This window comes from Rana temporaria, unplaced genomic scaffold (genome assembly GCF_905171775.1).
Source record: "Rana temporaria unplaced genomic scaffold, aRanTem1.1, whole genome shotgun sequence".
Lineage (NCBI taxonomy): Eukaryota > Metazoa > Chordata > Amphibia > Anura > Ranidae > Rana > Rana temporaria.
In genome coordinates this window covers 19,863-29,793 of record NW_024404507.1, presented here as the reverse complement: position 1 = coordinate 29,793, position 9,931 = coordinate 19,863, and positions in this window count along the sequence as shown.

Here is a 9,931-nt window from a genome sequence, read left to right as displayed (position 1 = left end):
CGCTGGGCAGTTGCCCGGGGGCCCCGCTTGCCTGGGGGGCCCCACCGGCTGCGCAGCAACTCCAGTAAAAAATTGTGGAGAGTGACAGGTTAGAACTGCCCATGCCCAGTTTGCGGAAATCAGAGAAGATCCGATCCTCCACGAGTGCGGGGGGTTGCTGATGTAAGGGGGGAGTGAATGCAAAAATGTAAGGGGGCACTGATATAAAGGTTCCCCCTCCTATATTAGTGACCCCCCCTTACCTTAGTGTATTTACTCTACGGAAGGTGGTCTCTGGTCACCAGAGTGCCCCCCACATCAGAGTTCCCCTTTACATCAGAGTCTGCAGGATTCCCCCTTACAATGCAAGGGGGAACTCAGTCTGCGGACCCTGATGTAAGTGGGAAAGAGAAAGCAGTGGACTCTGATATAAGGTTGTCTCTGGTCACCATAGCCCCCCCTCCACATCAGAGTTCCCCCCTTAGATCATGATCTGCAGCGTTCCCTTTTACATAAGAGTTCCCTTTCACTGTAAGGGGGAATCCTGCAGACTCTGATGTAAGAGGAAACTCTGTGCTGGCTGGGTTATAGTAACCTGACCTTCATGTCAATGAAGACATTTATTTTTTTTACTTTTGTTTAACTTAAACACATTGCTAATAGCACTAGCTACTGTATATGTTTATAGTTTAAATACTGACATTTGCATTGTTCGGCACTGAAAACTGTAATTTTAGGTACTTTTTTTTTGCACTGGCAGTAAAAGATGTGGTTCTGCCAGTAAATTTTATGATTTTTGTCAGTAAATTCTCGTGCGTGATTGTGTAGACAGGGCCCCAGTGCACTGTATTGCCCGGGGGCCTATAATGCTCTTAAGATGACACTGCGTTCCCCCCACACTTCTCCCTGCTGGCTCTGATAACCCCCCCCTCCCGTCCGTCCGTTCCCCCCCCCCCCCTCCAGCTGCAGTCCGTTCCCCTCCTCCCTCCCCCCAGCTGCTGTCCGTCCATTCGTTCCTCCTCCCCCAGCTGACGAGTCTCCTGTCCTTGCTGCAAATAGCACACAGTGAGATGGGTGAGCTGTGCTCTTCCCATCTCCACTGTGAGGACTGTTTTTGGAGCTGACAGGGTTAACAAAGAGAACCTGTCACCTTCAATTGCTATGACACAGGGAATTGTTTTCTCTTGTGTAATAGCAATAAAGTTAAATGTAAAAAAAAATAAGAAATAATTCAATTAATAAAAAAATAAGTAATTAAAAAGTAAAGAAGAAGAAAAATATTAAAAATAAGAAAATTATACAAAAATTAAAAAAGTAAAAACGACAAGCTACAAAAAAAAAAAAAAAGTGATAATGTAATAAAAAAAAAAAAAGAAGAAACAAAAAAATATTTGAACTAACCGTGCCGCCCCTGCCATCCAACTGCTATTCTCCGGGGGGTGGTTCGGTTGGTTGGGAGGGGGTGCATTGCAAAACCTGGCCTTGGGGTGGCAGGGAAAGGAAATCCAGCCCTGCTGGCTGCCCTCTCACTTCTTCCACCCTGGCGAGGCGGCAATTTGGGGCACAGTGAGGCGGCAATTTGGGGCACAGTGAGGCGGCAATTTGGGGCACAGTGAGGCGGCAATTTGGGGCACAGTGAGGCGGCAATTTGGGCACAGTGAGGTGGCAATTTGGGGCACAGGGAGGCGGCAATTTGAGGCACAGGGAGGCGGCAATTTGAGGCACATGGAGGCTGCAAATTTTTTTTTTTTGCTGATCCGAAAAATGATCCGATCCGTGACTCCTGATCCGAGGAACGATCCGAACCGTGAGTTTTTTGATCCGTTGCACCCCTAAAAACTATCCCCTATTTTGTAAACGCTATAAAGTTTGCGCAAACCAATCGATAAACGCTTATTGCGATTTTTTTTTTTTACCAAAAATAAGTAGAAGAATACGTATCGGCCTAAACTGAGGGAAAAAATGTTTTTTTTTTTATATATTTTTTGGGAGATGTTTATTATAGCAAAAAGTAAAAAATATTGAATTTTTTTTAAAATTGTCGCTCTATTTTTGTTTATAGCGCAAAAAAATAAAAACCGCAGAGGTGATCAAATACCACCAAAAGAAAGCTCTATTTGTGGTGAAAAAAGGACGCCTATTTTGTTTGGGAGCCACGTCGCACGACCGCGCAATTGTCTGTTAAAGCGGCGCAGTCCCGAAGTGTAAAAACCCCTTGGGTCTTTAGGCAGCATATTGGTCCGGGGCTTAAGTGGCTAAGGACCGAGCCTGTTTTTCAGACTCAGTGTTTACAAGATTAAAACAGTTTTTTTTTTTTTTTTGCTAGAAAATGACTTAGAATATATATATATATAATGTTTGGGGGTTCTAACACCCTAGAGAATAAAATGGCGATGATAGGAATACTTTCTGTCACACCGTATTTGCGCAGCGGTCTTACAAGCGCACTTTTTTTTGGGAAAAAAATCACTTTTTTTAATTAAAAAAATAAGACAATAGTAAAGTTAGCCCAATTTTTTTATATATTGTGAAAGATAATGTTACGCCGAGTAAATTGATACCCAACATGTCACGCTTTAAAATTGCGCCCACTCCTGGAATGGCGTCAAACTTTTACCCTTAAAAATCTCCATAGGTGATGTTTAAAAAAATTCTACAGGTTGCATGTTTTGAGTTACAGAGGTTTGAACATCGTTTTCATATGCGGGCGCTGCTCACGTATGTGTTTGCTTCTGGGCGCGAGCTCGTCGGGACGCTTCGGCCAGGTTTTGCGATTCGGAACTGCGTTGATTTAACAGACAATTGTGCGGTCGTGCGACGTGGCTCCCAACAAAATTGGTGTCCTTTTTTTTCCTTACAAATGGAGCTTTCTTTTGGTGGTATTTGGTCACCTCTGCGTTTTTTTTTTTGCGCTATATTTTTTTTTTTAAAAATCGCAATAAGCGTTTATCGGTTGGTTTACGCAAAATGTATAGCGTTTACAAAATAGGGGATAGTTTTATTGCATTTTCATAAAAAAAAAATTTTATACTACTTATGGCGGTGATCAGCGATTTTTTTCGTGACTGCGACATTATGGCGGACACTTCGGACAATTTTGACACATTTTTGGGACCATTGTCATTTTCACAGCAAAAAATGCATTTAAAATGCATGGTTTATTGTGAAAATGACAGTTGCAGTTTGGGAGTTAACCACAGGGGGTGCTGAAGGGGTTATGTGTGACCTCATTTGTGTTTCTAACTGTAGGGGGGTGTGGCTGTAGGTGTGACGTCATCGATTGTGTATCCCTATAAAAGGGAACACACGATCGATGACGCCGCCACAGTGAAGAACGGGGAAGCTGTGTTTACACTCACCTCTCCCCGTTCTTCAGCTCCGGGGACCGATCGCGGGACTCCAGGGGCGACCGGAGCTTCGGACCCGCAACCCACGGCTGGACAACAGCACAGCACGTACAGGTACGTGCCTGTGCCCAGCCGTGCCATTCTGCCGACGTATATGTGCAGGAGGCAGTCCTTAAGTGGTTAAAAAGTTTGGAGACCCCTGGTCTATAGGACAGGAAGTGAAGGGAAATCTCCCCAATGGGACACAGATGCCAAAAAAAAAAACCTGACAGGGTGTCAAACGTTTTCTTACGCTGTCCAAATCGTTTTATTTAAAAGTTTTGCCTTTAGTTCTGCCGGCGACGGAATCGAATGTGACGAGACACCGGCTCGTCGATGACGTCACCGCGTTCTTGCCATTCAAAAGGGCAAGCCTGCCAGGAATCCCGTCGGGAAAACTGACAGTTTTTTTTTTCCCCCGAAGGGTTTTCCAGGTCGTGTGTACGAGGCTTCAGATGCCAAGCTGGTTCTGACAGTCGGGTACAGATATTGGGGGACAACTGTCACCTTTCTCAGAGCAGAATTAGTAAATCAAACTGCGCCGTAGAACATGCGGGATGTTATGTTATTGTGTGATAGAGAACGGTAACATTGTTTCATGTTATGTTTTTTCTTCTCCTCTGCTTCAGGGATATTACAGGTCTGTTATGAAGTTTATATAGAATTACACATTTCTATTTTTTCTATACATTACATTATCTGGGCTATACAATGATGTCTCACAAAATGGTAAATATGAACTTCTTCTCTGACAGATGCCGATCCAAATTTCCAAACGTTCTCAGTACTTCTCATTGGACTGGGTATTTGTGTTCTGTATCGGGTGAGTAATATTTACATACCATTTCTCTAAACCTGGGTTCACGTATATGTGCGGGCCACAATGTGGTACAATTTGAACCACTTCAGCCCCGGACCATATTGCTGGTCAAAGACCGGAGAACTTTTTTTGCGATTCGGCACTGCGCCGCTTTAACTGACAATGGCGCGGTCGTGCGACGTGGCTTCAAAACAAAATTGGCGTCCTTTTTTCCCCACAAATAGAGCTTTCTTTTGTTGGTATTTGATCACCTCTTGCGGTTTTTAGTTTTTGCGCTATAAACAAAAATAGAGCGACAATTTTTAAAAAAATTAATATTTTTTACTTTTTGCTATAATAAATATCCCCCAAAAATATATAAAAAAAAATTGTTTTCCTCAGTTTAGGCCGATACATATTCTTCTACCTATTTTTCATTAAAAAAGAAAGCGTTAATTGATTGGTTTGCGCAAACGTTATAGCGTTTACAAAATAGGGGTTAGTTTTATGGCATTTTTATTAATATTTATTTTTTTACTAGTAATGGCGGCGATCAGCGATTTTTTTTTTCGGTACTGCGACATTATGGCGGACACTTTTGACACATTTTTGGGACTATTGGCATTTTTGTAGCGATCAGTACTATAAAAATGCATTGATTACTATAAAAATGCCACTGGCAGGGAAGGGGTTAACACTAGGGGGCGGGGAAGGGGTTAAGTATGTTCCCTGGGTGTGTTCTAACTGTAGGGGGGGTGGGACTGACATGGGGAAATGACAGATCGCTGTTTATACATTGTATGAACATACGATCGGTCATTTCCCCCCCTGACAGGACCGGGAGCTGTGTGTTTACACACACAGCTCCCGGTCCCCGCTCTGTAACGAGCGATCGCGGGTGCCCGGCGGTAATCACGACCGCCGGGCACGCGCGGGAGTCAGGAGCGGGTGGTGCGCGCCTGCCCCTATTGGCTGCTGGGAGGGATGACGTATAGCTAAGTGCTCTCACCCAGCAGAGCCGACCTGCCGCCGTATAACTGTTATACGGCGGCTGGTGGGCAAGCAGTTAAAGCCCAGTGTGGTGCGATTCCAAAGCAAATTGTTAGTGTATGACCTGGAAGTCACACTTGTACCACACTGCTCAATCATCTCACCTGTGGTTGTGTCTTTCATATTTTCAGATGTGTTGCAAAGGGAAAAGAAAATGTCTTCCGCTGGGGATTATGGAGGAAGGATTTGCACAACCCATCCACAACGAATCCACAGCCACCCAGAGGATCCCTGAAGATCTTCCTCTGAGTATCCAGGAGGTTGGATTTTCGCAACCCATCCACATCTACTTGTGAAGATATTCCTTGGAGTATCATAGAGGTTGGATGTTGGCAAACCCATCCACAACGAACCTACATCAACCCATGAGATTCTGAAGATCTTCCCCAGTTTAATGGAGGCTGGGTGTTCACAACCCATCCAAAACGAGTCCACATACATTGATCCTCCTGAGTTAATGGAGGTTGGATGTTGGCAACCCATCCACAACGAATCCACATCCACCCATGAGATTTCTGAAGATCTTCCTCTGAGTATCCAGGAGGTTGGTTGTTGGCAACCCATCCACATCTACCCATGGGACCCGCGAAGATATTCCTTGGAGTATTATAGAGGTTGGTTGTTGGCAACCCATTCACAACGAACCTACATCAACCCATGAGATTCTGAAGATCTTCCCCAGTTTAATGGAGGATGGGTGTTCACAACCCATCCACAATGAGTCCACATACATTGATCCTCCTGAGTATTATGGAGGTCGGTGTTGTCAACCCATCCACAATGAATCCACAGCCACCCAGAGGATCCCTGAAGATCTTCCTCTGAGTATCCAGGAGGTTGGATTTTCGCAACCCATCCACATCTACCCATGTTACGCCTGAAGATATTCCTTGGAGTATCGTGGAGGTTGGTTGTTGGCAACCAACATCTACCCATGAAACCCGTGAAGATATTCCTTGGAGTATCAGAGGTTGGTTGTTGGCAACCCATTCACAATGAATCCACAGCCACCCAGAGGATCCCTGAAGATCTTCCTCTGAGTATCCAGAAGGTTGGATTTTCGCAACCCATCCACATCTACCTATGTTATGCCTGAAGATATTCCTTGGAGTATCATACAGGTTGGATGTTGACAACCCATTCACAATGAACCTACATCCACCCATGTGATCCCTGAAGATCTTCCTCAGTTTAATGGAGTCTGGGTGATCACAACTCATCCAAAACTAGTCCACATCCACCGATCCTCCTGAGTATTATGGATGTTGGATGTTGGCAACCCATCCACAATGAATCCACAGCCACCCAGAGGATCCCTGAAGATCTTCCTCTGAGTATCCAGGAGGTTGGATTTTCGCAACCCATCCACATCTACCCATGTTACGCCTGAAGATATTCCTTGGAGTATCATAGAGGTTGGATGTTGGCAACCCATTCACCATGAATCCACATCCACCCCTGTGATTCCTGAAGATCTTCCTCAATTTAATGGAGGCTGGGTGTTCACAACCCATCCAAAACTAGTCCACATCCATTGATTCTCCTGAGTATTATGGAGGTTGGATGTTGGCAACCTATCCACAATGAACCTACATCCACCCATGTGATTCCTGAAGATCTTCCTCAGTCTAACGGAGGCTGGAGTTCACAACCCATCCAGAACAATTCCACATCCACCGATCCTCCTGAATATTATGGAGGTTGATGTGTTGTCAACCCATCCACAATGAACCCACATCCACCCATATTTATGGGATCATTGAAGATCTACATCTGAGTGGAGAGGGGGGGGGATGTAGACCACCAATCTAGGATTATTCCACATCATGAATGAGAAGAGATCTCTTCCTGGAGCAGAGGCTGGATCTATGCTCAACAAACTCAACTAGAGGAATGGATACCCCCACCCCATTTGGATGCCTATTCCTGTCCATGTGGGGGTAGACTTTTGGAGGATAACTTATTTTATCTACTATTTATACTATGTGATTGTACATATGATGTTGGTGTTTCAAGGAAACTATGAAGTGGAACTCCGGACAAAACCTTTTTATTTAGTGCGGAGCCAAGTGGGGAAGGGTTAGAGCCTCATTCAGATTATAAATGTACCTGTTGGGGGGATTCACTCTCACTTCCTGTCCCAGTGACTACGCCAGAAGTGGGGGGGAAATCAGCCCAACACAGATACAAGAGGTGCTAAACCACCCCCACACAACTTTTTATAGCTATGGGTTTTAGAGAAAAAAAAATCCCACTCTAAAATGCCAATTTGGCTAGAGTTCAGTTTTAAAGAGCCTTTTAAAAAAGTTTCAGTCATAAGTAAGCTTATGTAAGGTATCCGAGGTCATATAAAAGTCTATTTAAAAAAAAAAAATGTTTTTTTTTGCATGAATGTCACAAACGTTCGCCCAGCCACCATGAATATTCACTATAATTTGCCTAACCCTTCGATTTCCTATAATAGTCAGCTCCATCTAGTGTCCATAATGTGGTCATTTTTGGATTGATGTACAGTGGAACCTTGGTTTACGAGTAATGCGGTTAACGAGCGTTTTAAATAATGAGCAACTTTTTTTTTTTCTTAATCCTGACTCGGTTCGCAACACGAGCAGAATTCAAGCTAATGGGGCGTGCAGTACCGCATTTGGCCAGAGGTGTGGGGGGGCGCCGATGACACTTGTAACGGTTTGGAGCTTTCAGAGGGTTTCTGAGATCAGCCGAGCTGTCCCCGAGTATTTTCGAGGCTCTACGGCGCCCCCCCCCCTCACCTTTGGCCACATGTGGTATTGCATGCCATAGAAGTCAACGCAGAACAAATTATCTTCGTTTCCATTGACGTCTATGGGGAAACTCGCTTTGATATGCGAGTGCTTTGGATTACAAGCATTTTCCTGGAATGGATTATGCTCGTAATCCAAGGTTCCACTGTATATCAGGAAAAATATGCATTTTTGGCCACTAGATGGCGGTAATGATGATAGGAAATAAACATACTTGGTGAATAATGGTGATTTTTCATGATGGCTCAGCGAATGCTTGTGACATATTTCCATCTTCTTCTTTTTTTGTTCATTTATAAATGGACCCCTTAAAATTGAATAGTTGCTGCTCTGTCAGCTGCCTGATCTTACACGGTCTCCCTATTTCTAATGCCGCGTACACACGATTGGAAATTCCGACAAGAAAAGTCAGATGTGAGCTTTTAGTCGGAAATTCCGACCGTGTGTATGCCCTATCGGACTTTTGCTGTCGGAATTTTCGCCAACAAAAGATTAAGAGCAGGTTCTCTATTTTTCCGACAAAAAAAGTTCCGCTCTTCTGTATGCAATTCTGACGCGCAAAAAAAAACACGCATGCTTAAAATCAGGCAGAAGAGCAGAACTGCCTATTGAAATTCATTGATCTCTGCTCGTCGTACGTGTTGTACATGACCGCGTTCTTGACGGTCGGAATTTGTGTGACCGTGTGTACGCAACACAAGTTTGAGCCAACAATCCGTCAGAAAAAAAAACATGTTTTTTTTTTGTCGGAAATTCCAATCGTGTGTACGCGGCATAAGAGTGTGCTGGGTAAAAAAATAAATCTGTGTGGGATTTATATGCATTGCGCCTAAAGAACAAACAAAAAAAAAACGAAAAACTAAATGGGCTCTACCAAATAATCAAACTACTGTAATGAGCAAAACAGAAAAATGATCACTGTGCAGAAAATATTCAAAAGTGCAAAATAGTTTGTGCACTCCTGACGATGTCACTTATGATGAAATGCTGTGAGTGGGCGGGGACACATGGATGTCGTCAGGCACACCAGGAAGTACCACTGTTACATAACAGAGCGGGAGGAGGGTGGCTGAGCACAAGTTCTGGTGCTGCAGTTGTCTTGTGAGTGAGCTGTCTGTCCTTTGTCGAAAGTTTTATGGGGGGGGGGGTTGGGTGAATTGAGAGGGATTATTGGCAGATGAGTCCTTGACGTGAGTAAGGCTCGGTTCACACTTGCGAGTCAGGGACGTGTGCATAATCGCCCACACAGGCAAAACGCACTGCTCTTTTGCAGATGCACCATTAATTCTTAAAGGGTATCTCCTCAAGCCAAAGCTTGATTGTACTTCTCCTGTGGATCACAGGTATGCAGTCTGTTCTGCGCTCCTGTGAGCCATTTTCAGCTGACAGCGGGCTGAACCCTGCTGTCGGCTGAGGTCACAGAGCCGGCCCAGGCTGGGGAAATATCATGACCATATGGTCGGGATCCACCCAGAACCTGGATTGGCACCTGGCTCAGCCTCTCAGCAAGTCACTGAGAGCCCGAGCCATCCCCTCCACAACCCAGTGCTTCAGGGGGGCAGAGCAGACAGCGGTGACAGAGCACTGAGCAATCAGCAGTGTTTGATCGCTCGGTTCTCAATCTTAGAGCTGGCAGGGGTCAGATGCTGCATCCACATTGGTAAGTATGATTTAAAAAAAAAAAGAAATTCTCTTTTTAAAAGACACTCCCATTTGATTCACTTTCCACATGGACACTGACAAACAAACAGCGATTTCTTCAGAGTATCAAAAGGTAGGAATCTGGAACAAAGTTGAAGGTGAAATCCCTACAATGTGCACAGAGGACCCAGAGGGGAATATATATAACTCCAAAAGTGGAGTTACTCTTTAATGCGGCGTGTTTTAGGGTGCGCAAAACCCCGTGGTTTCCGCAGCACCATGCGATTACCTGCGGC